Source organism: Protopterus annectens, chromosome 3.part1 (genome assembly GCF_019279795.1).
Source record: "Protopterus annectens isolate FY-2018-M chromosome 3.part1, PAN1.0, whole genome shotgun sequence".
Taxonomy (NCBI): domain Eukaryota; kingdom Metazoa; phylum Chordata; order Ceratodontiformes; family Protopteridae; genus Protopterus; species Protopterus annectens.
This window is the reverse complement of record NC_056732.1, coordinates 1564085117-1564112568: the sequence shown is the minus strand read 5'-3', so window position 1 is coordinate 1564112568 and position 27452 is coordinate 1564085117. Positions and strand designations below refer to the sequence as shown.

General features: G+C 41.9%; 1 protein-coding gene across 1 annotated transcript in view; it reads left to right on the top strand.

Moving 5' to 3' along the window:
• LOC122797804 (SCO-spondin-like) overlaps nucleotides 1–27452 on the top strand; it is a 4708783-nt gene that overhangs the window by 683043 nt on the left and 3998288 nt on the right. The window lies entirely within an intron of this gene.

Sequence of the window (27452 nt, the reverse complement as noted above, 5' to 3'; positions counted from 1 at the left end):
TAATATGTGTTACCATCCTATCATTTACCTTCATGAAGAAAATTAGCCCCGATAATGTTATTGTTTGCAATGCACATCTTAGAAGAATGTTCTCTAGCTTTGTTATTAGCATACAGTTTTAAAACGGTGATGAATGCCATCCTTCATCAGGCTAGATGATCTGTCAGATATTAAACATAACTGGTAGGTTATCTAGTCCTGATAAAGTCTGATATTCATTAGTGTTTTAAAAGTGTATGCTAATAAGAAAAAATAGATAACATTCTTTTAAGATGTACATTAGAACCTATAACATTCTCGGAGCTATGGGTTAAACATAACTATGAGTTCCCTTTGTAAGTTGAGGTACTGTAAATGCAATCATTGGAACTGCTGATATATACTTGCAATTTAGAGAAAAGACATATACTAAGTCTCTGAAGTGCTCAAAGTATGTATATATGTTTATATATATATATATATATATATATATATATATATATATATATATATATATATATACACACAGTATATGCCACCACATGGTGGAAGGCATATGAGGGTTGCCCCTGCAATAAATAATTTTAATGTGTAACAGTGACTTTTATAGTTTGATGTTATTTGTAGCAAGTTGAACCCACTTTTTTTTCTGTTTTGGAACTAACAACCTTGTGTATTGAACCTCCAGTGAGGTACCCATAGCTATGTATTATGTCAACACCTAAGGCAAGGATGACTACAAAACAGTGTTCATTTGATAAATTGTTGTTTAAATGCATAACATAGAGGACTGTACAATATGGTTGTTGGCCAAAAGACTGAATCACAAATAATTGAAAGAAGTGAAGAATTGTTTACTTTCTGTGACTTTCGGTAATTGCAACGTTTAGTTAGTTGTTGTGTTGACCCACGGTGTTTGTGCTGCGGTAGCATTGTCGCCTCACAGTAAGACACTGTCCGGTTCGATTCTCAGCTAGAGCATCTTCTGCGTGGAGACATGCGTGAATGGGAGTGCCTTTGTTGAAGGTTGTGCATCAGGGCTGGTATCCCGGCACGTAAAAATCAACTACAATCATTAGTGGACCGGAGTTCCGCTGTGGCGACCCCTAACCGGGAAAAGCCGAAAGACTCAACAAGTTAGTTGTTGTGTTGCTAACCTGCAAATCCATTGAGAAGAATCCATTTTCAGTGAAGACCTGTGGAAGACAGCTCAAACACCAGATGAATTGCCATAATAAAAGCTCCAACACCAGAAACATTACAGCAGTAAATGGCCCAAGAACAGTGAATTGTATCAATAAATAATCCAAAACCAACAACTATTGTAATAGTACAGCACATAAGGGGAAAAGATAAATGTCTAGAACTTTATAAGTAAAACAGAAGCAGATTCTTATAAGGTTCATATAACAGGTCAGGCAGATGTAGTTAATAAATAATATAATAATAGATATCGGTATATATTTGCACTAGGAATTCATTCTAAGCTATAGATTTACATGCAGTTGCATAAATATTACTCATTGAAATTGACATTCGTTAAGCATATATGAAGTGTGGCTTGTCAATGCATGTTGAGATTTCTGGAATAAGTATTTCAGAAGGCAAGGAAGACAGGAAGGAGAGAGGTAATGATAGTAGAACTAGAGGAGGGGAGTACAATTCTCACCATAAACACACACAGGAGAAAAATGGGTGCATATATATTTTTACGTGGCTAACATAAGTATCCACACTTTGGAATGTGAAAGAAGTTGAGTTAACGTAGAAAACGTGCACATAGAGGGCATACAGATTGCAAACATACAGTAGCAGGAGGCCAGAATTAAACCTTAGATCCCCATCCAGATTTGAGAGGGAACACTATGTGTGTGTGTGTGTGTGTGTGTGTGTGTGTGTGTGTGTGTGTGTGTGTGTGTGTGTACTTACATGCAAGTATTCCATTGTGTGTATAACATTCAGATGCACAAAACAAACTTGAAAAATGGTTCACTAAATGCTATTTAAAATTATTTCAAAAGCATCCCAGTGACACTAAATAGAGTACTTTCAGCAATAATGGGTTTAGCTGACCAATAGTTACTGGTACCCCTTTGTTGAAAGTTCTGCATTGAATAGTAAAGGGTGCAGGTTGATTTGTTAAAAACTACACAATTAAATGCTGCTTAACTGAGTACACACAGAAAAGCAGATCTTGTGAAGACAAAGTTGTTGCAGAATACCTTCAGTGAGAATGCACAAAGCTGAACAAGAAGCATAATATTAAACACTGCAGAATACATCCATAAGGGAGAAAGTCCTTTGTACTCCTAACCCTAAACCAAACCTAACACTAACCCTAAATATTACCTTAACTGTAATCTTAGCCATTACCCTAAACGAACCCAATTGTAAAACAAACCCTAACCCTAACCAAAGCACTAACCCTAATCTTAAACTGTAATTTTAACCTCTATACGGACCCAAGCTCTAACCCTTATGTCATTGAATTTTGCACATACTATAGGAAAATGTTCAACCATATGACTTGTCAGTTTGATATCTGACCAAATTGACTTCACCAAAGTGCCTCATTGAAATGGCTTTTGATAAGAGCATCCTTCATCGACTATCATACAATGTGTATTTATAACCACATAGAGGATTATGATCAGATCTCCAGTTATAAGCAGCTTATCTTGCATTTGAGACATGGATATTAAGAAATTCACACTGAGAATCGCCAAAGGCACAGACTCCATATCAACAAGAAAACTCTGGTCAGCTTGAGCTTGTCCCCTTGTCAAAGATTCATTGATTGTTACTAGGCTAACAGCCAGGAGGAGGGGGTGGGGGTGGGGGCTTTCTAAGCCTAGCCAAGTTTTCTTGAAAGAATAATGACATCCTGTATCTACATAGGACATTGAAGGCCAGGTACTTATAAGCTACCGCTGTCAATAAGGTACATGAGTACCAGTCCTGACATAAATTTCCTATTCCCTATCCACTGGTCTAGGTTGTGCTTAAATTGTGTAAAAGACAAACTCAACTTCACATGGATAGGAAGCCTGTTCCATAGAAGGGGCAGTCTCTGGGACACACATCTGTCTCTCCAGCATGTTCTGTTTTAGTCACAGACAAAATTCAGGTTCCCTAGACCATATATTTCTGGTACTGTTTGACTTACAAATATGCAGGAGATTCAAAAGTGTTGTTTTTTTTTTTTTTTCAGATGCCTTGTAAGCCAGGTATTGATTACCCTCAGCAATCTATAGGAAACTGAGTAAAGGGAAAGGGCTTTAAGGTGCTCTATGTAAGGCAGGTTTGTTATGCCTTGTATTCTTCTCGTATGGAACCTCTGAGATTGCTGTAGTTGCTACATATGCCTGATTAGATACATACTGAAGGGAGCATTGTACTCCATGACTGGATTGATAAGGGCAGAGTACAGTGGGGCAATGACCTATTTGGACCCAGATGCCATACCCTTTCTTATAAGTGGAACAACACCAAAGGATTTCCTCACCACTGTGGCCATGTGGTGGTCAATTGTAAGGCTACTGTCGACGTGCATACCCAGATCCCTGACCACTTGGTCAACTCTTATGGGCATATTATCAATATGGTAATTAGCCGGGATGGTTGACTTCCCAAAAAGGTAAAATTATGCATCTTTCAACACTGAGTTTAAGATCTTGGCTTTGGCACCATCTGTTAGTCAGAGGTAGGCCTTCTTGAAGAATGTTGGTCTCAGCAGGAGAGTCACCAGCTTGCAATCATATGCAAGCTTAGTCAGCCTTAAACCCTCAATATTTGCTTCCACTTCCAAGAAATAGATGCCAAAAAAGAGCAGGTCCATTACTGAACCCTGGGCTACTCTGCTAGTGACTGGCCTCTTGGTGGAGATGGCCTCACCTATTTTGCCCACCTCGGTCCTATCATTGAGCCAGTTGGTTATCCAGCAGGTGATAAAAGGGTTTATATTTAATTTAGTGAGCTTGTCTATATTGCCTGAGTGGAGTATTGTATCAGAAGTCTTGATCAAGTCGAGGTAAGCTGTGTGCACAGTCTTGTCATCATCCATTGCTTTGGTGACCCTCTCAAAGAAATCCACCAGATTTAATAAGTATGACCTTCCTATAACAAAGCCAAATTGTGATTGGTCCAGCATTTGCAGTTTATCTGTCTCCTTGTTTATCATGTCCTTGATGATTCTTTCAATGACATTACATATTGGACTGGTCAGACTTATGGGCCTGTACTTACCTGGGATGGTGGTTGGACTTTCTTTGTACAGGGGAATAGCTATAGCCATCTTTCATTCTTCAGATAAAAAAACCTGACTGTAGGCCACAGCTGAAAAAGCATTCAAGTGAACCAGAGATGTCATGTTTCATCCTATTTAGTAAGCCATGTAGGATGTTATCTGGGCCCATCGAAGCAGTGTTTTTGGGCTTGGAAATTACATCGATGACTTGTTCCCTAGTAATGGTTGGCAAGATGGTGGTATGCAGTATTCCCTTTGGACTATTGTGGGGGGAGTTGGGGAGACATTTGAGCTGCACCTGTCAACCAAAAGGTTGGCAATGGCCTCCAGTTCAGCGTGGTTGATGCCATTTACAATAACTGTTGCATATTTCCCTTGAGGTTATGTCCATAGCTGTAGAAAGCTTTCTGGCTGTCCTTCACCTGAAAAGCTAATTTTTCTTAAAATTTAGCCTTTGAAGTCTTAATTAACCCTCATAGTTGCATGTATAGATTGGTTCATAGGTTGGTACTAGGCTATCGGCCCTAAGGCCTATGCAAGCCTAGCCATAATAATTCCCTGGACATTTTTTCCCACAGTATTTACTTCTCTGGGCCCCTGTCTAGCAGGGTGACTGACATGATCCCCGGGGTGAATTTCCTATCTCCCATCCAATCATCAAGGTTCCTTTTGAAGAGGGCCAATGAGGTGCTCTGCTTGACATGTATGGGCAGTCTATTCCAGAGTATGAGGAGTCTCTGGGTCAGGAACCTATCCCACCAGCATGTTTTGTTCAATGTGATGATAAGGTTTAGATCCCTTGAGCGTGTGGCTCTGAGGGATTGGGATTTCTTTAAGTGGAGCATGTCCAACAGCTCAGGGTTTGACATGGCCTTGTATGGTAAGCAGAGATCGCCTCTGAGTAGACGATATGCCACAGAGTATAGCTGGAGTTATGGCATCTGCTTTAGGCCTGTGATTCTTTTAATGAGGTATTTCTGTGGCCTTTCCAGCTGTTGCAGATGTCTTGTGAGGTACATACCAAATGGGGAATTATACTCTATAATGGGTCTAATGAGGGATGAGTACAGTGGGACAATGACCTCCTTTTTTCTGGATGAAAAGCCCTTAGTGATGAGGTGTGCCACATAGAAGGATTTCCTGACTGTTCTGGCGATGTGGTTATTGAAAGTGAGACCACTGTCCACTTGTGTCCCTAAGTCTTTCATCACACTATCGATGTTTAGTGTCCTGACACATATGTGGTAGTTCATGGGTACATGTTTTTTTCCAAAGGGGATGACTATACATTTCTTGGCATTAAGCTTGAGCCCATGGCTCTGGCACCAGGCATCTGTTTCTGTAAGGCCCTTTTGTAGAATATCCACATCATTTGGGGATTCAATAATGGCTCCCAGTTTGCAGTCATCTGCAAACTTTGTTAGCCAGAGTCCATTAATGTTGGCCTGTACTTCAGAGAAGTAGATGCCAAACAAGAGTGGTCCCAGGACTGAACCCTGAGGTACTCCACTTGTCACTTGTCTGGAGCTGGATTTGGAGTCGGCTACTTTTACAGTCTGGGTTCTGTCAGTAAGCCAATTGGCAACCCATCGGGTGACGTAGGGATTTATGCCCAGCTTAGTAAGTTTATCTATGATTCCAAAGTGGGGGATGGTGTCGAAGGCTTGGCGAGGTCCAGATAGGCTGTGTGGACCTCCTTACCCTCGCCCACAGCTCTGGAGACCGAATCGAAGAAGTCAGTCAGATTCAGGAGACAAGATCGGCCCTTCACAAACCCAAACTTGGTGGGGTCCAGTGTCTGGAGGTTGCCAATGTCTTTGTTTATAAGTTCCATGATAATGCGTTCCATGCCCTTTTAGATCAGGCTTGTCAGACTGATGGGACGGTAGTTCCCGGGATCACCTTGGATCCTCCCTTGTGGAGTGGGATAACTGTACCTGTGCGCCACTCAGTGGGCATGAAGCCTGAGGTGAGGCTATGACTAAACATGACACTTAGGTGGGGTGCCAGTTCATTTTGTAGTTCATGTAGTACACAGCCTGGGATGTCATCTGGTTCCATGGATGCTGTATTCTTAGCTTTGGAGAGTGCAGTTTCTATCTGTGTGGCTGTGATTATCAGAATGGGCCCTTTAGGGGGTGAGAGGGGAGTGAAGTTGGCACTAAATCGATCTGCCAGGATATTGGCAATATCCCTGGGATCAGTATATTTAATGCCATCCTGTTGTAGTTCAGAGCAGATCTGAGCATTGCCATTTAGATTATTGACATAACTATAGAATGCCTTGTGGTTGTCTTTGGAATCTTTGGCAATTTTATTTTCGTAACTAGCTTTTGAGGATTTTAAGAGGGATCTCAGCTTCTTACTGAGGCTGGTGAGGGAGTTTTTTGCATCCTGGGATTTTCCTCTTTTCTGCAACAGTTTCTTCCTTCTGTTGTATAGTTTGTTTATAGCAGGGGACCACCAGATTGGCTTCCTTTTTTTGGAGAAGAGCATCTTGGTTCTATTTGGGATGGCACGATTCATGCATGAGTGGATGTGCTCATACAGTGCCTCAGTGTAGGATTCTGCAGTTGAACTTCCAGATCCTGTCTGCGTGGGTGTTTGAAGTTTGTCACTTCTGACTTCAGTAGCATGAAGTTGGCTTTGGAGAAGTTTTTTAAGGAGGTTTCCTTACTGGGGGTGGGGATGGGATGTGGATGTCAAGGGAGATTTGCTTATGGTCAGACCTGACCAATGAGGGGGTGACCACTGGTGTGGAGCATCTATCTCCCATGTTGGTAATGACCAGGTCTAGGATATTGGAGCCCCTGGTGGGACAATGGATTAGTTGATCCAGGGCGTTGGAATTTATGAATTCCAAGAACCGTTGAGAAAAGGAGTTGGTACCCGAGTAGTTTTCCCAATTAATGGCAGGGTAGTTGAAATCACCTAGTATTAGGGTGTTTGGTTGTATCTTAATATTTTCCAGTATGTTTAGGAAGGTGTAGTGAGAATCTTGGGGTATGGTGGGGGATCTGTAGCAAGCTACAATTTGGATTGCAGTCTTAACTAGTGTTAGTTGCACCTGGAGAATTTCAGATGCATTGTGTTGGGAAACTAGCCTGGAGGTGTGAATATCCTTGGTGAATATGGACACTCCTCCACCTTTAGTGTTTCGGTCTTGGTTTTGTGGCCAAAAGGTGTGGTAAGAATTGTAGCCTGGTATTGCAGGGGTGCTCTCTGGAGCCTTGAACCAGGTCTCAGTCACTGCACAGATATTGATGTTCTCCATTTTTAGGAGTGCCTCGACAGAGTGCATTTTGAGGTTTAGACTTCTAGCATTGAGTAGCATTACCTTCAGATTTTGCATGCTTGTATCTGTTATGGTGGTGGTTTTATCCTTTGAACCTTGCCTAAAAAAGGCACTATAGGGGTGGCAAGAGCTTTAGCCAGTAACCTGAATCCCAGGGGTGACAGGTGCAGACCATCTCTGGCAAAGCATCGTGGTTTGTCGATCATGTCTTCCCAGGCAGACAAATACTGGATCCCCTTTGAATGACACCAGAAGCTTAGCCAATTGTTGAAGTCAATCATTTTGTCTTTATACTGTGGTATCATTCTGGGAGAAGGCAGGATGCTACTCAGGGCTAGGGTCATACCTGCCTGGGTCACATGATTCAAGAGCTCTTCCATGTCTCTTTTCATGTAGTCCAGGGAGGTATGTCTCAAGTCATTTACTCCAGCATGGACAATGACAGAGTCGTATTTGTACTTGTTGTGGAGTGACTTGAGTGCATGTGTTATGTGGTGGATCCTGGCACCCAACAGGCAGCTGACTGTAATTTTCTCCTTGTTCATCCTGGTGAGTGGGATATCAGTGTGCCTGACTATAGAGTCAGCTATGACTAAAGTGTTGGGTACATTGTCTTGCCTTAGGGGCTGTTGTTGGGTGGCACACTGTTGTTGTGAGCTATGTGTCACTTTGGTTGTGACTGGTGTTTGCGTTTCGGCTTTGGAGGTCCTTGTTGCTTGGGCAGGTTAATGTTAAGGGCCTCTGCATATGTGGCTTTAGTGTTGCTATGTGTGGGAGTTGATGGTGTGGGTTTTGAAGGGCTATGAGTTGCTAGAGGTGTAATGCAGGTGTTAACCTTCTCCTCTTGTCAGGGGGCTTTTAGTATATTGGGCTTTGGTCCTCCTATGCTTAGCCAAAAAATGTTTTCTTTGGTTGTATAACCGATTGATATTTTGATTCTAACAAGATGGCTTGTCTTTTGAGTTTGTCTTAATTTTAATACAAGGAGGCACAGCTCACTCTATACAGCCATCTGTATGGCTTTACAAGGATTTTGTAAGTAGCTTAGGAAATGCTATGGTGTTTGCTGGGTTTGGGGGTGCTTGGAATTTAGCCAAGGTGCTGCTTAATAGAGAGAGGTTAGCCTTGGAATAGTTCCTAAAGGTTTTTGGTTTCACTAAGTCCCTGTATTTAATTTTTATTTCAAGCAATACTGCCTTATTGTCAGATCTAATGAATGAGAACATTACATTGGATGAGGAACATTGCTCCCCCATGTTCATGAGTACAAGGTCAAGGATGTTTGTACTCCTGGTAGGAAAATGGTCCAACTGTTCCAGGATGTTGGTAGTAATGAAGTTTAGGAATCTCTGGGCTTGTGTATTAGAAATGGTATAGGATTCCCAATCTGTAAAGGGATAGTTCAGATCACCCACAAAGATTGTATTGGTTTGAACAGTGAGGGACTCTAGTACATTGAGATAGGTAGGATGGGTTTCCTAGGACATGGAAGGGGAGCTATATGCTGCAAGGATATGATACAAGACCTTGATTATGGTATCTTATGATGCACTGCTGTGAGTTAACTCTCCAATCCCATTGATTTGTCAGTGCTAGCTCAAGTCACTGGTAATTTAGATGTTTCTGTAGTGGGAAAGATAAGTCAGTTTTTTTTTTATCTCTTCTCGTTGTCAGTTATAGACAGCATCCAGTCTCTGTAATATAAGATGTGAGAGTGTTCAATCTCGCCTTTGTTCTTACACATGGGTTCGGAGCCGATCCTCGGCTCCGTGTCGGCCGCCTGCAAGCTCTGCATCGAGAAGAAGCTCGAGATCACCTAATACCCACAATCCCCCTCTGCCTTTACCTTAGATCTAGTTTGCCGCTGCAGCGTTCGCATCACTGGGTCGAGCTCGAGCACCTCAGATAAGATTTAGAATTTTATTCTTATTTTTCTCTGGTTCTTTAGCATTAGAAGTTGTTTAATAATAATTTGTGTGAGTGTGGTAAGGTATAAGGGAATCTCGGTTCCATTAAAGTTATAAAACTTAGTCAGAGTTCTCTTCGGGGCCTACACCCCTTATTGGATTTGACAACCGGATTGACTTCACTACTGGATTTGACAATTTTACCGGACTTGACTTTTTTTCTGGATTTGACTATCTTTCTACTTACTTTGACATGTCTGAAAAGGCCAAATCAGGGTTCAAGCGTTGCCAATGTGGGCAAAAAATGTCAGTAACTGACAACCATAGTTCCTGTGTCTACTGTCTTGGCCCTCTCCATCTGCAAGAAGACTGCTCTATTTGTCATTCTTTCAGTGGGAGGGTCATGACAGATAGACGCAGGAAATTAATGGACAGGGGTTTATTAAAACCTTCCTTTCAGGAGGCTCTGGATGCTTCTGACCAGGCGTCCAAGTCCTCGAAGGAATCGAAGACGTCGGAGCCCAAGTCATCGGCTCCGAGCTCTTCCACTAAAGTTAGATCACCGGTTCCACAGACTTCGGGGCCGAGTGTTCAGCTGTTGTCAGTTTCCGAGCCTCGAGTCTTGGAACCGGTGATGGAGCTCCCACCCTCGACACTATTGAGGTCGGCTCCGTATTCGGTTCCTTCGACCCGTTCTTCTAAACTCTCCGATATCGATGTGGACCGTGTGGTGCAGAAGTTATTGGAACATTCGGCCCTATCCAAGCTTATTTCGGTTTCCACCCAGTTGGTGTCGAAACTTGAAGGCCTCCCGTTATCTCCATCCATTCCTCCTCCGAGACCTGTCCAGTCTTTGGAGCCGGAAGAGGTTGATCTACTGATTGTGGAGCCCTCGGGGCCAGAACCGTCCTTTTCTCGGTCTGCTCCTTTCACCTCGACTCCGTCGGATCCGGTACCGAGTCTCGAGCCGACGATCTGTCCTTGGTTCCGGGGCCGAGAGTCGAACCAACGTTTCGGTTCTGACTCTTCCCCTCGGGGCCTCGGCGCGGATCGATTCGGCTCCGTCCTCGGGGTCGATGCCTTCGGTGCCTGTTTCGGGGATTCTTCCCATTTCTTGAACCGGGAGATTCTTCGACTCGGGACCCGGGGGCCTTCGATCTCATGAGGAAGGTGTTGTCTACCCAGACAACCACATCAGTAGAAGCAACCTCTCCTCCCCATAAAGGACCGTTATCTTCCTCTGCACCAACGGCCACATCCAAGCGTCGAGCACCGGTGTCTCAGCCACCCCTGGAGGGTGCCCCCTCTTCCTCGGAGGCTTCTTCGGATGCTCCCCCCGAAGAGGTCCCTAGGAAAAGATTGTGTAAGAGGAGACACTTAGATTCTCCACAAGAATCTTTAACATCCGATACCGACTTGGATGAGTCAGAAGAGTCCCCAAAGTCACCTTCAGAAGATGTCTCCTTTTCTGACATCTTGGAGATCCTGAAGCAGAGAGGTGATTGGCAGTCCCTCCCCCCTTCTGAGGATGAGTCAGTCTTGCTGAAGGCATTTGGTGCTCGCCCTTCCTCCTCCTGGGTCACTCCGCCCTTCGATGAGTTAATGGAGTTGATTGTTCGAAGGGCGTGGGAGACACCTGACACGGTGGAACCGGTCCCTAGGAAGCCTAATAAGTACATCACTGCACCCCAAGACAAGGCTTACCTCACTAAAGGAGTTCCAGTAGACGCCATGGTGGTGGCAGCGGCCACGAAAAAGGAGATGTCGGAGTCTTCCTCATCTGTCCATTCGCCTAACAGAGATTCTAGGACTATGGACAGATACGGGAAGCGCATTTTTAGTTCAGCGGCTTTTTCTATGTGGTCCCTGAACTATTTGACTCATTTTACACGCTTACAGAGGGATCTAGTCAAAGAGTTGGGAGATACCCTCCAGGGTACTACAGATGCTGCGGTCTCAGAGAAAGTTTCGGCACATCTAAATACCCTTACATCCATTGTTAACTCATCCATGAGGCTGATATCATACGCAGCCGAAGGATCGAGTAGGGCAGCGGCTTCAGCGATTGCTCTTCGTAGGCAATCCTGGATGCGCTTATGTTCATTTGCGGAAGCCTTCAAGTCTTCCTTTACTAACGCCCCATTTGATGGTGCCACGCTTTTTGGCCCTAAAGTAAAAGAGACCCTTACCCGGTGTGAACAGGAGGGAAAGACTCTGTCTGCTGTCGGAGTCCGTTTTTCCACCCCTTCCAGACCGTACCCCAAAGGGCAACGTGGTGGGAAAATGTGGTTTCGAAAACCCCAAGGATCTTTCCCAGGCACACAGGGTGATGCCCCCTCTAGAGGCAGAGGAGGGGGCAGAGGTGTAAGACGCCGCCCGGGCGGCAGAGGGGGTCCGCAAAACCAAGGTGACAGGGATACCCCCCCTGGTAAACCTTTCTAGCACTCCTGAGAGGAGGCCCGACTGTCCTGCTCTGGAGGCAGTCGGGGGTCGCTTAGCTTTATACCCTCAGGCCTGGCAAAACATTACTACAGACAACTGGGTAAAAAGCGTTGTTACCAGAGGTTACAAAATACCATTCCTATCCACCCCCATTCTAAAGAAAAAACTCCCAGATGTACCACCCCATCTGCGAGACCCAGCAGCTATAGAAATTTCAAAGCTGCTAGAAAAAAGAGTCATCCAACCAGTCCCAGTGGACCAAATAGGATTCGGGACTTACTCAAGGTTCTTTTTAGTTCCAAAGAAGACAGGGGACTGGAGGCCGATTCTGGACCTAAGCAACCTCAACACCTTTGTCAAGAAGGAAAAGTTCCGAATGGTCACGCTTCAATCGATCCTTCCATTCCTACAGAAGGACGATTGGATGTGCTCAATAGATCTGAAGGACGCATACTACCACATCAAAATGGCCAGGGCATCCAGGGATCATTTGCGCTTCCGGCTGGGAGCCAGTCACTACCAGTTTCGAGCCCTGCCCTTTGGTCTGACCTCAGCCCCAGGGTTTTCACCAAATGCATGGCAGTGGTAGCGTCTCATCTGAGGCGCCTAGGATTCCAGGTGTTTCCGTATCTGGACGACTGGCTCCTGTCTGCCACCACCAGGCGTCAACTGATACAGGCCAGGGATTACACCCTACAACTTTGTATTCACCTCGGAATTTCCGTAGAATTTGAAAAATCTTTACTACAGCCATCACAGCATATCTTATTCATAGGAGCGGAATTAGATACGCATCATTTGGTTCTAAGGCTTCCTACAGAAAGGATAGTCGCACTTCAAAACAACATTTCTCTCCTTCTGTCGTCCAAAAAATCCCCGGCAAAGCTGGTTCTGAAGGTCTTGGGTCTCATGGCAGCTTCTCTCATTGCGATACCATTGGGAAGACTGCACATGAGAGTTCTACAATGGCTGCTGTTTTCACAATGGTCATTCCAACAGCTACCTCTGACACACGATATTCTGATAACGAACACATGCAAATCACACCTAACTTGGTGGCTTCAGACTTGCAACCTTTCCAGCGGAAGACCATTTGTGCTACTCACACCGTCAGCGACGATAACCACGGACGCTTCCCTGATAGGGTGGGGGGGCATATTTCAGAGACAGACAGTCCAAGGCGAATGGACCAATCTGGAGTACAATCTGCACATCAATGTTCTGGAGTTGAGGGCAGTGTTTTTAGCGTTGCAACACTTTGCTCCCCTTCTTCCTCTAGGGACTATTGCAGTTCAGACAGACAACATGTCCGTAGTCTGGTACATAAACAAGCAAGGGGGAACCAGGTCTTATCAACTATGCAGAGAGGCCATGAGAATTTGGCAATGGGCGGAGTCCACGGGTCGCTTTCTGATCGCAACGCACATCCCGGGGTCATCCAACGTCATAGCCGACAGGCTGAGCAGAGCAATACTGTTGCCTCACGAGTGGTCCCTCAAACAGTCAGTTGCGAACATGATATTTCGCAAGTGGGGCCAGCCTTCCTGCGATCTGTTTGCGTCTCCAATGAATGCCAAATGCAGGAGCTACTTTGCCCTATTACCCCCTCCAGGGGAAGTCCCCAGGGACGCGCTGGTGCACGATTGGCCCCTGGGTCTCCTGTATGCTTTTCCTCCTTTTCCCCTGATTGCAAAGTTTCTGCAGAAAGCCAACAACCTTCAGAGGATGATAATCCTCATTGCCCCATTCTGGCCTCGTCAGATTTGGTTCCCCTTTCTATTGCATCACCGCATTCGGGGACCTTGGATGCTGGACCCAGAGCCAGATCTACTGACTCACTCGTCAGGAGTTCCTCACCCATCTCTCGAATCACTCCATCTAGCAGCTTGGCTGCTCCGCTTCCCTTTCTAGCCAGGTCTGATTCCCTTACACCGGCGGTTCAGAATATTTTAGTGGCTTCTCATAAAGCTTCCACTACAAAGACCTACACCAGTAAATGGAAACGTTTCGTCTTCTGGGCTAATTCACATCATTTGGACCCTGTTATAGCTCCGTTGAACAAGATCTTGGAGTTTTGACAGAATTGTTTCATGAAGGAGCTTCTCCTGCTACTTTAAGAGTGCAGTTGGCTGCCATATCTAACTATCATGTGGAAGAATGTGGTGCGCCTGTTATGGCTCACAGGCTTTGTAAAGCTTTTTTAAAAGGATCTTTTCATATCAGACCACCAGTTAGAGTTCCTACATCACCGTGAAATTTGAACCTCTTACTTTCTAAATTGATGTTGCCCCCCTTTGAACCAGCCTCAATTTGCCCATTGAAATTTTTATCGTGGAAAACTCTATTCCTGGTGGCCATTACATCCGCTAGGCGAGTGTCTGAGCTTCAAGCTCTTTCTATTAAGCACCCTTATTTAATTTTCCACTCTGACAGAGTATCCCTTCGCACTAATCCATCCTTTCTCCCCAAAGTTTGCTCTACTAATAATATTAATCAGTCCATTGAATTACCCACCTTCTTCAAAAATCACTCTAATAAATTAGAGTATATGTTGCACAAATTGGATGTCCATAGACAACTCAGATTTTATTTGGATAGAACAAAAGATCACAGAAAATCTGATCAACTGTTTGTAGCCTTTGCTGACAGCAGAAAGGGTGTAGCAGTTACGAAACGAACTCTTTCCAAATGGCTAACTGATTGTATCACATACGTTTATGAGGCTTCTAATCAGACATTATCGGTCAAACCTAAAGGACATTCTACGAGATCAGTGTCTACATCCTTAGCTCACGCAGCTCGCTTACCATTAGACACGATTTGTGCGGCTGCTACTTGGGCTAAACCACATACATTTATCTCTCATTACAAAGTGGACAGGTTTTCTAGGGATAGGGCAACCTTTGGTTCCACTGTGCTCAAGAACGTTCTCCCGTGAGTTCCTCAGGATCATGGAGCTAGGGACGCTACCCATGTGTAAGAACAAAGGTGAGATTGAACACTCTCACATATAGAAGTTATGTCCTTACCATAACGTTCCATGTGGAGTGTTCATCTCGCCTTTGTTATTACACTCCCACCCTCCCACCCTTAGGAAGAACGTTCGATTTGGTGCCTGGTCTGGAGTATTCTCCTTCTGCAGTTGCATTAGTTGTATTGCATGATACACTTGTGTATATATATATATATATATATATATATATATATGTATATATGTATATAGATGATCCTATCATTAGGTAAATATTTGGTATGTGTGTGTGCTCTCTATGGCTGGTTTGCTTGCAAACTAGATCTGAGGTAAAGGCAGAGGGGGATTGTGGGTATTAGGTGATCTCGAGCTTCTTCTCGGTGCAGAGCTTGCAGGCGGCCGACACGGAGCCGAGGATCGGCTCCGAACCCATGTGTAATAACAAAGGCGAGATGAACACTCCACATGGAACGTTATGGTAAGGACATAACTTCTATTTCTTTCTAACTATCCTTTTTCATATTCTTTCCTGAACCATTCACCTATTATAATCTCCCAGTCCCCTGTCATTTGCAAAAAATAAAGCTTTTTGTCTAGGTTGTCACCTTTCTTGCTTAACTAGTTAGACTACTTTTCACTTTTAGAATGTTTTTCTGTCCTAATGTGCATTTACTTAGTTTGTGGAAATGGAGAAACATGAGACCTCTGGCTTGAAAAAAAAATGCAATAAGTGTGGACATAAGATCCCACTCCAACTCTCACATGACCTTTGCATTATGCATCTTGGAGTTGGGTATCTTAATTTTGAGTACACTATATGTAAAAACATGAGTCATAGAAGTCTTTTAGACAGGAAAAACAGATATTTTTCTAACAGGATCATTAAAAAGAGAAAACCTCCTCACAGAAAATAACAAGAAGGAAAAGGAGACGGTCATTTCTTATCCTGTGTCAGCTGCATCCCTTTGCTTCTGTATGTCTGCAGTTGGTCTGGGTCAAGATGATGTCTACTTTTGTGAAGGTAAAGCTTCAGTTTATTGTCCTGTCGCTCTTCTCCATATCATGTCATAAGGTAGTGTCCCTCAGCTTCAATGTTGATACAGTCAGCACCAATGGCTTCAACCCTTGATACTTCTGTGAGTTGCTAGTACTGAGAGGATTTGGTCTGATCTTTCTATGACAGCAGGTATTTACTCTGCCAGTTCCTCTCTTTCACATCACTGAAGGTAAACCTTTTAGCCTCTCATCAGACTTCCCCGTCAGGACTTTCAAGGCACCCTCATTCTGGGTTTCCTTCTCCAGCGGAGAGCTTGATTATATCTTCACTGACCTTTTCCAGGACAAGGACTTGTAAGGAAGAAATTTGACTCCCCTTTGGAGTCCACCTCCCCAGGCAATGTTCTTGAAGAAGGAGAGGCTTCCCCAGAATCTCCTCCTGAAGATTCCACATTCAGTGAGGCATTGGAAATGATGCAGCAGAGGGGATCTAGTCTTGTTTATACCACCTCTCCTGAAGAAGTGATCCTGTAGGAAGTTTACATATCGTTATCCCCAGCAGCCTGGGTAGTGCTTCCACCAATAAAATCATAGCTATGGTCTGTGTCAAAACCTGGAGAGAGACAGATGTCACTGGGCCAATCCCCTATGAACCCTGACAGAGTGCTGCAGACCTGAAGGATAGGCTCCATTGGAGTAAGGAACCCCTTGTGGATTCTACTGTTGTTCCTGTGGACCCCAAAAATCAGGCCCTGTTCTTTACAGCTGATGCCATCTATCCTCACAGTAAGGCGTCTCTGACAATGAATAGTCTAGGGAAGCATGTGTATGTATCTAATACATTTTCTAAGAAATCAATCAACTATTTAGTACACATTTAAAGGTTTCAGAGGAATCTGATGCATAAAACCATGAAAACATTGAAACAACTGCCCCTGGTGATCTTTGAAAACAGTTGAAGACCCAGATGGACACCACTACATCATTTCACTGCCCATGTATCTGTTGCATAACATGTCAGATGGAAAAGCTAGATTGACAGGCTCAGGCATTGCAATATTGTACCAAGCTTGGCTTCACCTTACAGGATTTGTAGATCACTTTAAGGCAATTTTCATCAATGTTCCTCATGATGGACCTTTGGTTTTTGGACAGAAGGTTAAGGATAACCTGTTACATTGTTAAGAGGAGGGCAAAATGCTCACAGCTGTTTCGCTTAAGTTCTCAGTTCTTCAGTGATTTTTTTCAAGAAACTAGAAGGGAGTCAAGAATATCCGGTTTTCTAAATCTCAACAGCCTAAGCACCAGCAATAGTGTGATAAAGGTTTCCATCGTACAGGGAATTTCTGTGGTAGCCACTGCTAGCAAGGCAGAAGTGGTCTGTATTAACAAGGGTTCTGTGAGCCTTTCTCTGGGTCCAGGCAGTTTAGGCATTGTTCGAGTCACAGAAGTAAAAGGATAGGGAGAGCAAATATTATATCTGTGTATTTGTGTATTTCTCTGTATTTGTATGTCTGTTTGTAATTTGATCTTAATCGTCATGCTAAGGATTTCCTAGTATAAGAAAATAAGTCTGTTAATGAAAAACTCATCCCTCATCTGACCAGAGGCTGTTGTCGTTCCAGTGGCAGTGACAACAGCATGGTATACTGGAGGTCTTGGGTTGCAGTCCTAAATTATGACTAATATTATCCTTTCACTTCTGTAACACCCTGGGATAGGTGGGCTAGAGACAATGCTGCTCCATCCTGTCCACGTGCCTGGCTCTAATAGGCTCAGGTTTCCTAATCAAATCAGATTTGCATAGGTTACAGTCAGGGCTTGAGTCTTCTATGGCACACAGCCAGCTTACATGACCATATTTCAACTATACAGAAAATCTGTACAATCTTAAACTGTCTGAAAGTGCAAAGCAAGGGTATCATTATAAATTATCTAAATCCTTTGGTGTTTTACATTTCATTTCCACATGCTTCCTTTCTGAATTCTTGTTTTCTTGTTATGTATCTACCAAAGTAACAGTATTAATTCACAGCTGACAGACTTCTTCCCTTGTAAATCAAACATTTGAATACTACCTTTCCTTCAGATCATTAGATGTAGCTTCTTTATATTTGCACATAAATCTTTCCTGCTGTCATAACTTTCTTGATTGCCAATTTATTTATTGACCCTGAAAAATTAGGAAGCATGATGTTTGCACTGGTAGCTGCCCCAATCTTTGATCAATACAAGCTGTCCTTTTTAAAATCATTCATTAAATCAGTCATAAGTTCATAGGTTGTTATTAGGCTAATGACCATTAGGGCCCTTACATGCATAACCTTGTACTCCAAACCATTTAGGTCCCAAGTATCATATGGGGGTAGGGGGTATGATAGTAGTCAGATAGCTAAGAATTTGTGGGGGGGGGGGGTATTAGTTAGGACAGTACTTTTCTTATTGACAGCCTTTGCCCATAAGGGACATGAGAGCCAGACTGGGGATAAATTTACAATTTCCCATCTGATTGTCAAGGGTTTTTTTTAATAGATAAGTGATGAACTCTGGCTTACATGGATGGGGAGCCTACTCCATAGTGCAGGGATCCTTTGGGACACATATCTGTCTCTCCAACACTTTCTGTTTATGTTACAAGTGAAGTTGAGATCTTTGAATTTTGTTTGTTTTGCACATGTGCAACAGGTCCATCAGGGCTGGGTCTGAGGAAGCCCTGTAAGTCAGGCAAAAATCCCTTCTAAGCAACCTGTAAGCGACTGAATACAAAGACAGAGCCTTTAGGCAATCAGTGTAGGACAGGGTATTCATTCACTGAGTTCTCCTAGCGAGAAACCTTTGTGGGCGTTCCATCTATTTCAAGTGTCTGGTTAGAAACATGCCAAAGGAGGCATTGTATTCAATGACAGATCGAATAAGGGTCTCATAGAGTAGTACTATAATTTCCTTGGACCTGGATGTCATTCCCTTACCTATAAGTTGGGCAACACAGAATGATTTTCTTATCTTAGATACATGTTGGTCAAAGGGCAGATTGGTGTCTACATATGTTCCCAGATCCCTTAGTACTGGGGCTACTCCTAGGGGTGTTTTATTGATGGAGTAATTAACTTGCATTGACAGTTTCCCTAAAGGGCATTATAATGCATTTTTTGGCATTCAGTTTTAGACTGTAGCTCTAGCACTAGTCATTTGTCTATGTTAAACTCACGTGCAAGATGTTTGTGTCTTGGATGGGATCTATAATAGCTCCCAATTTACAGCCTTGACTTGTGAAAAGAAGATCGAAAAACGAACTTGTAAAAGACACAAACTGAAAAACCAAAAAGTCCCAACAGAACTGAAGAGTCACAAACACTGAAATTTTAAAACTGTTTAATTAAGCGCAGACTTTAGGGCCGAATGTACCTTTTTGGGTAACATGTTCCAACAACGGGGCTACCCAGAGGACTTGATTGAAGCCCTAATTGGGAAAGTCTCCCATAAAAGAAATAAGGGACTCATAGTACCACTGCTCAACAACAGCTTCACTTCAGATAACATACCCCTGGAGGGTAACTTTGAAGAAACTATGTTTGACAATTCCCTACAACTTCCCGAACATGTATGTTCAGTGAATTCTATCCCAGACTTTACGTTGAGTTTTATTACCACATTTAACATTAGTAGTATATCAATTCAATCTATTTTGTCTAAAAATTAGGAATTTATTAGACTTGACAGGACTTTACTTCTGGAATATAACCAAGTTCCTAATATAGTGTTCAGGAAGGGTGCCAATCTTAAAAGTTTTGTTGAGAAGAATAAGAGTGTTCCCTTTTGTAAATCTATTGGCATGACTATATGTGGGTGTTGTAGTATTTGCAGATATATTGAGATAGGGGAAACCTTTTGTATTAACAAGAGGAAATACAAATTGAAAGGTAAATTCCAGTGCAATTCTAAATGTGTAGTCTACCTGGCTGCCAACTTTGTCCAGCATTTTATGTTGGAAAAACTGAACGTAGACTATGTGAAAGAGTCTACGAACACACCTATGCCATGAGTAGACAGAAACTTGAAAGTTCCTTAGCAATGCACATTATGTCCCACGAGAATCATGCCTTTAAGTTTAAAGTAATAGATCAAGTTCACACTAACAGTAGGGGTGGACCAGCGAACTGGTTACTTGATGAGTGCGAACTAGCATGGCAGATTAGACTTAATGCCTTTTCACCACCAGGCCTTAATGAGTTATGTAACATTGCTTGCCTTCTTAAACTTAAAAGTTTAACCAGGTAGTGTCTACCTATATCATTAATGGGTGGGGGTTTACAAACCGTAAGCTCAGTGTATATGACACTGAGCCCTTTATGAAAATATCAAATTTCGACTTCCACTAGATTCTATAGTTAATTCTGAAGGAATTTTGGTTAATGTAGTCACACCATGATCATTGTCCAAGTGTAAGACTAGCAAGTAAGGTTATTTTAAATTGACACTGTTTGCCTGGATTATTTAGCTTACTGTGAAGTTGTATATAATAGATGCAACCAACAGTATAAGCCCGAATTTCTTTGAGGCTCATTAGCTAACGTCTTTTTAGCAATGATATTTTTGGGTCCAACAACAAATTTGGTGTGCATTATGTTTGAATAAGTTGAATTATGAGTGTCACATGAGATGAGAAAAGTATTTTCAAAGATTACAGTAGTCTAGCAGGACAGACATATGCCTTGCATTCGAGTGCGTGTGTTTAATGTGTGAATATTAATGAGCTTCCACACAATAGTGTAGCTGATTTTAAATCACATGATTTTTCTTTTGTTATTTAAATTTCTTGTGGTTTTGTTTTTTGTAATCTGAAGAAGTTGCCGTATAAGCGGCAACGAAAAGCGCTTAATTAAACAGTTTTAAAATGTCAGTGTTCGTGACTCTTCAGTTCTGTTGGGACCTTTTGGTTTTTCAGTTTGTGAAAAGAAGATGACAAACAGGAGCGGGCTCATCATGAAGCCCTGAAGTGCTCTTCTGGTGACTAGTCTCTTGGTGGAGGTGGTCTCACTGATCCTGACTTCTTGGATACTGTCTGTGAGTTATGAAAGGGTTTACACCTAGCTCAGAGAGCTTTTCAACAATGCCTGAGTGGGCTATTATATCATATGCCTTAACCTTTTCAAGATATGTAGTATGCACTGTTTTACCCTTGTCCATTGCCTTGGTGACCCTCTCAAAGAAGTCTACCTAGTTAAATAGGCAAGACCTTACTTCAACAAAGCCAGACTGGGATGGATTCAGTATCTGTAGGTTGCCAATGTCCTTGTTTATCATTTATTTTATTTTATTTTACATTTGTTTACAGGGAAAGTCTGACTGGGATAGGACACATTTTCAACAGAGGCCCGGGGAGAAAAACTCCACATATAGAGATTATACAAAACTTATACAAGAAATTATACAAAAAATATAGAAGACATGCAGTACATCAGAAATTACATTCTGTGCTATTATAGCTGACATTTGTATTATGCAATCATCTGATATAATTCCTTATTATAGTGTAGACACTGTAGTTTCGCAAAGTAAGCTGAGAAAGGGTTTGTAGGGGGGAAATTGTAGAGAAAAGGATAAGGTTAGAGATAGACATGTGAGAGAGCACAGATTATGAGGTGGTTAGGGAAGAAGAAAAAGCACGACCAGAAACTATTAAAACTAGTTAGCCTGGCATAGTACAGGAACAAAGCCAGATGTCATTGAATTATCATTAATTTCCATAATACATCTTTCTGTGGCTTTGCATATTAGGCTTGCTAGATTGATTGGTTTGTAGTTCCTTGAGTTGGTTGATGGTCCACCCTTATGGAGGGGCATGACTGTTGCAGTCCTCCATTCACTTGGAACATAGCCTGTTTCAAGGCTATAGTAAAAGAGTGCCTCAAGTGGCCCTGATTGGTCATGTTTTACACTGTTCAGGAGGCAACTAGGGATGTTGTCAGGACCCATGGAGGTGGTGTTCTTGGCTTTAGCATATGCTGCCAGCAGTTGGTGCCTGCTGATAGCTGGGAGAAGTATGTTGGAGGGGATTTTACCTGGTGGAGCTGGGGGGAGAGAGGGTGAAGTTTGAGCTGGATTTATTAGCCAATAGATTTGCTATGTCACCCTGACTGGTGTAGGTGGTACCGTTCACTACCAGTTCAACACACTGTTGTGTATAACGTCTAAGGTTCTGGACATAGGTGAACAACGTCTTCTGATTGTCCTTAGCTTGCGAGGCTATCCTGACCTCATAGATGGCCTTGTTGGACTTAATTAGACCTCCCTAGTTTTTTGTTTGGTTGTATAAGAGAGCCTTTATCTTTAAGGGAGTTTCTGTTCTTGATTATGGCCATGAGCTTTCTTCTTTTGTTATATGGGGGTTTGTTTTTAGTATATCAAGAAAAAACTTCCCTGTACGGAGGAAGTTGCACGGCAAAAAAATAATGCAAAGCAATAAAAATAGCCAGCAACAAGTATGCTGTGAATCTTAATATTATTTTAATAATAAGACTGCATCAAACAGACCGGTTTCGGCCTGGGATTAACCTGGCCTTTTTCAGTGTTGTAAAAGGCAAATAGAAACACAGAAAGTCTTAAAATGAGAAGTAAATGAAAAAATGAGCATGATTGGCTGATATTAATACATCATGAATATACATCATAAATATTCATTTGCGGAGGTATTTGGATGATTGCTGGATGGTGTGGAGATCTGACACTGAATATCTCAAAGAATTTATGGAATATCTTAATGATAACAAATGGGGAATTCATTTTACGATTACTTATGATAGAGATCGTATCACTTTTCTGGATGTTTTGATATCCAGAAAGGATGACAATACCTTGAGTACTGAGGTATATAGGAAATTCCCACAATATAATACCTTAATCCACGCCTCCAGCTATCATCCAAAACACGTTGCCAGAAACATTCCCAAATCACAATTTATTAGAATTAGACGCAATTGTTCGGATGATCATAGTTTCAAACATCATTGCCAGGATTTATATGACAGATTCATCAATAGGGGCTACAGTTCAGGTTATGTAACCATGGCCAAGAACTATGCATTGGGTCTTACCAGACAGGATTTGTTGACATATAAAAACAAACCAGTGTCTTCGAATACATTACGCTTTACTACCACTTTTGGTAGAAACACTAATAGGTTCATAGATATTGTTAGGGACAACTGGAATATATTAAAGGCTGATGCTGCATTAAGTACCTTGATCCCCACTGTTTGTTCATTTTCTTTCCGAAAAGGTAAAAACTTAGGGGGTCACTTTAACCATTATAAGCATCATTCAGATTCCATGTTATCCCAGTTATACCAAACTGCTATATTGGGTGACAAACTTATTGGCTGTATCCCTTGCAGCCATTGTAACAATTGCAAATATATTTTGAAAACAAAAGAATTCACCAGTAAAAATAGTAGTATTGTTTATGACATTAAGTTTTTTGCCAACTGTAATATGGACTGGGTCATTTATATGGCATGTTGTAGCTGTCAATCTTTTTATATTGGCAAGACATCCCGACCATTCAAGCGACACATTTCAGAACATTTGAGTGACATTAGATGTAAAAGAATAACTAATGCGTTATATAAACATACACTCAAACATCAGACAGCCACATTTCACTTTATTATTATTGATAAACTTATTGGTGATCGTACTCATAAATCTGGATGGCATAATAGACTTAATACGAAAGAAAAGAAATGGATAACCAAACTTGGTGCTCTTTTCAATCCAGGGCTTAATGAATATTTATGATGTATTAATATCAGCCAACCATGCTCATTTTTTCATTTACTTCTCATTATTTAAGACTTTCTGTGTTTCTATTTGCCTTTTACAACACTGAAGAAGGCCAGATTAATCCCAGGCCGAAACCGTTCTATTTGATGCAGTCTTATTATTAAAATAATATTAACATTCACAGCACACTTGTTGCTGTCTATTTTTATTGGTTTGTTTTTAGTGTTTGTTTTGGGTTTATTTCTGGTAGGTACAGCAGCCTCTATGTATGTAGCTATTCACCTGTTTGCATAGTGACTGTCTGAATAACTCTGAATAGGTAGCTCTGGTCTTGGTGTTGGGGGAGAATTTCATTTTGACTAACTGTCACTAAATAGGATGTAGTTTGCCTTTGCCCCAATGACAACAGTATTAGGTGAAGTGTATTCTTGCACTGAATAGTTCCTGACTGTTACTAGTTTAGCTGGATTTTCTGAGTTGATTTTTACTTCAATTGAGACAGCTTTGTGATTCAATCTCACAAGTGAGGATGTGACATGGGGGGACAGGGGGATGCACAGCTCTTTCATGTTGGTGAGTACCAGATCCAGTATGTTTGATTCTCTAGTTGGAGTGTGCACTATCTGTTTCATGGTGTCTGTGTTAATAAAATCCAGGAAGCATTATACTTGCAAGTTTGAGGCAGTGTACATTTCCCAGGTTATAGAGGGTTAGTTAAAGTCACCTATTAATAGGGAGTTTAGTAGGATGGTGAGCAACTCTAGTATGTTTTTGTAAGAGTTGTGAGACTCTAGTGGCATGGCTGGTGACCTGTAGCTAGCCATGATATGGTGAGGGACCTTAGCTATGGTGATTTGCATGTAGATGAGCTCCTTGGTATCATCCTGTTTAACCAACCTGAATGTATGTTTGTTGCATAGATCAAGACATTTCCATATTTGGCCACAGTCTGTGCTGTTGTTGGTCTAAATGTATGGAAGGCATTGTAGCCTTGCACTTCTGGAGTACATTTTATTACTTTAAACCAAGTCTAGGTCATGACACAGATGTCTGCATTCTCCATAGTGAAGAGAGCTTGAGGAGTGTGGAGTTTTTTGTTTAGACTCCGAGCATTGGACAGTAACACCTTATAGCTGCCTGTAGACTTTTTTCACTGTGTTGGTAGATTTGGCATTGCCTAAAAAAAGTCTCGAATGGGGTGTGTAAAGTTTTAACCAATATCAGAAAGCCTGGGGCGAGCAGGTGCAACTTATCTTTGGCAAAGCAACATGGTCTTTTGACCATTTTCTCCAATATTGCCAAGATACTGGTTCTGCTTGGAGTGTCACCAGAAACTAAGCCAAATATTAAAATCAATCATTTTATGTTTATACAGTGGCATAATCCTTGGTGAAGATAGAATGTTGTTCAATACAAGGCTCATTTCTATCTGTGACACATATTCTGAGATATCTATTATGTCTTTTTTCATATAGTCCAGTGAAGTATGCCTCAGATCATTTCCCCTCACATGGACTATGATAGAATCGGTTTACTATCAAAATATTGAAGTGACTTACCTCGACTGTAAGAAGGTCGAACACGGAGGTGCAGAGAGGCGAAACTGCAAACACAATTCCTCTCGACTTTGAAATGTTGATACGTAGCTTGTGTTCACAGTTTTGAGCGTTGGTGTTTTGAAGTGCATCACACTACAATGGGGATAGGGAAAATTACCCTTTTCCTCACTGTAGTTCATTCTTGGAGTTAGAATATATAAGTAGCAGGGGGTGTGGGGGCCCCTGCAAAACAGTAGAAATTTGTCTGTATACTAGTCACTGTATTTTCTGGATGGTGAGTGATCAAACGTCAATTCTTTCCTTTGAAAAGATCGACATTCTGAGCAGCCGGCTGGATGGTTTTCCGTTGTTCCGGTTCGGGGACGTGCATAGTCGTGGTAAGTCACTTCAACATTTTGATAGTAAACCAATAGAATCATATTGGTTCCTGGGGTACAGTAACTTGAGTGCATGTGTAATATTGTAGATCCTGGCTCCAGATGGGTAACTAACCCTTATCTTCTCCTTGTCTAGCCTGGTGAGTGGGACATCTGTATGTCACATAATGGAGTCCCCAATGACAACATTATTAGGTAAAGTGTATTTTTGCCTTATGGGCTGTACATTTGTGAGGCCATTATATGTAGGCTTATGTGAGATGTTTGGTGTTTTTTGTGTGTGCTTTAATGATTGCTGAAGAGCAGTGCTGCCATTAAGTGGATATGGAGGTATTTGAGGTTTGGGAAAGTTTCTCTTAAGTGCCCAGCACAAGACAGTCTGTGTGTGTGTAGTGAATGCTATGCATGAGGGATGTAGTGTGGATATTTCTGCCATCCTTACTTGTATGTGAGATATTTGCCTCCAAGGAAATTGTGTATTTACATCTCTCACATACTGTGTTATTTTCATTAATGATTAACTGGTTGCATGAGAATATGAGACAATTGCTACTTTGCCTTAAGATGCCCAAACCTATCAAGCTGGCCATAGAAACAGTTTTAAATCCCATACCCATGTTGTCTGGTGCTGTAATAGGGTTGGCTGTTTAGGATTAAGGATTGGATTTTAACAGTTGTCTCCTAGGATACCTTCTGGGGTTAAGGGCAGGAGGTTAGATAATGCAAGGACATGGTAGTGCTATTCAATGCACAAGTTAGCTGTTCTAAGCTTATTTCTGCACAATGCAACACTGTTTAACAGGTGTCAGATCTAATCCTAACTTTATAGGTAAATGTTACTTTCTAGGCATTTGCTACTACACAAGGCACTACTATCCACCATGGCCTGGTGGGTAGTTCACACATACACTAAAAGCATGGAAACTGACACCTGGATGCAGTTTAAACACTGAAAAAGTGTTGCAGAATTCTTTGTAAATAAACATAGATCCTTGCAATTTGGCTGATTTATAGTACAGTAAAAAGCTTGTAAATTGACTGCTATGCCCTCTAGCCAATAAACAACCACTCTTTGAGCTTCCTGCAGTGCTTCCCAACTCAGAAAGTCCAGGTAAACACCTTCTGCCACAAGATGTCTGACCTTATACTCTGTTAATGTAAGAGAGCAGCAAAAAGTAGCTCTCAAGCACAGATTAAACAACAAACAACTACCAAACAACTAGGTCCCTGGCTAATTCACCTTTCTGCAAAAAGATTTGGATGCACGGTCTAGAAAACCAACAAACAAATGACTATTTTTGCCACAAAATTAAACAAATGCTTTACAAATGTTCAAAAGCAGTACTGACCACTATATAAAACAAGGACAAGTGTAGTTTATGTTTTAATTTATTTATTTGACATTTGTTAACCGGGTTGGTCTGGCTGGGCAATATGCCCTTTTTCAGCAGACACCCGAGGAGAAAAGCTCCCTTACAAAAAAGTTAGAAATACAGAGTATATTAAACAATTGGAGGAATAAAGTTTTTTGTCTTATACATAGGTAGAACCCCCCAAAAAATCATACAATATTTGAGTAATACATAGTTAAAACAAAGAAACAAAATACAATAATGATAGAGAAATGGATTAAAGAGAACTTAAAGCTCACAGAAATCAGGTTAAGAGTCTTATCATTAAGTTAAAAAAGAAAACCTAGAGAAAAAAAAGAAAGAAAGAAATAAGTCAAGATAGTAATTGTTCTTGAGGAGAAGACTAAGATAGAAGATGAAATGAAATGACTGGAGGACTGTTAGTGGTATAAGAATTGTCAGAGCAAAAGGTTATGTTACACAGTAGGTAGGGGAATAAGTTGAGGGAACAGCAAAGGTTAAAGGAGAAACAGGGTAGAGGCAAAG